This window comes from Lathyrus oleraceus, chromosome 4 (assembly GCF_024323335.1).
Source record: "Lathyrus oleraceus cultivar Zhongwan6 chromosome 4, CAAS_Psat_ZW6_1.0, whole genome shotgun sequence".
NCBI classification, from domain to species: Eukaryota; Viridiplantae; Streptophyta; class Magnoliopsida; order Fabales; family Fabaceae; genus Lathyrus; species Lathyrus oleraceus.
Genome location: NC_066582.1, coordinates 238,503,121 through 238,503,996, shown reverse-complemented (window position 1 = coordinate 238,503,996; position 876 = coordinate 238,503,121). Strand labels below are relative to the sequence as shown.

General features: G+C 43.8%; 1 non-coding gene across 1 annotated transcript; it reads left to right on the top strand.

The window, feature by feature from the left end:
- The first annotated feature begins 201 nt into the window (after positions 1-201).
- Positions 202-308, top strand: LOC127077700 (small nucleolar RNA R71). Its single transcript, XR_007787482.1, has one exon. It is a non-coding gene; the product is annotated as a small nucleolar RNA R71 (small nucleolar RNA).
- Positions 309-876: the final 568 nt, after the last annotated feature.

Genomic DNA, 876 nt, shown 5'->3' with positions numbered 1-876 from the left:
ATTCCACCCTTAGTCTGGGACTTTTCCACTGGAGTTCGTTCACCTCCCCATTGGCAATGGTTTTGGGCCATGTTTTCAATGAGTTGATAGGCTTCGGTGTATGGCTTATCCATAAGTGCACCGCCCGCGGCAGCGTCTATTGTAAGTCTTGTGTTATACAGCAGCCCATTATAAAATGTGTGAATGATCACCCATTCTTCTAGACCGTGATGTGGATATATTCTCATCATGTCCTTGTATCTCTCCCACGCTTCATAGAGAGATTCAACATCTTTTTGCTTGAATCTGTTGATTTGGGCTCTCAGCATAGCAGTTTTGCTCGGCGGAAAGTATCGGGATAAGAAGACGTTCTTCAGTTCCTCCCATGTTGTAACGGAGTTGGAGGGCAAGGGTTGCAACCAAGCCCAAGCTTTGTCTCTTAGTGAAAAGGGAAAAAGGCGCAGTCTTATCGCATCTTGAGATACACCATTCACTTTTACAGTATCGGCGTACTGCACAAACTTAGTCAGGTGTTCATTAGGATCTTCTGTTGGATTTCCAGCAAATTGATGTTGTTGGACGACTGATAAGAGTGAGGGTTTCAGCTCGATATCGTTTCGATTAATAGAGGGGACAACAATGTTGTTGTGAGGTTCTTGTTGAGATGGGGTAGCGTAGAATTTAAGAGGACGATTTTGGGGTCCTTGTTCAGCCATGTTTGGTTTTTCTTCTGATTTAGGAGGAAAGGAGATATCGGGAATACCGTACTTTTGATGATATTCGTGTATTCGGCGTCTCACGTATAGGAAACGCTCTAATTCAAGGATTGGTGGTGCTAATTTATTGCCTTATGAGCGAGTACTTGGCATACAATCAGGGAAAGAAGGGAGAGAAGAT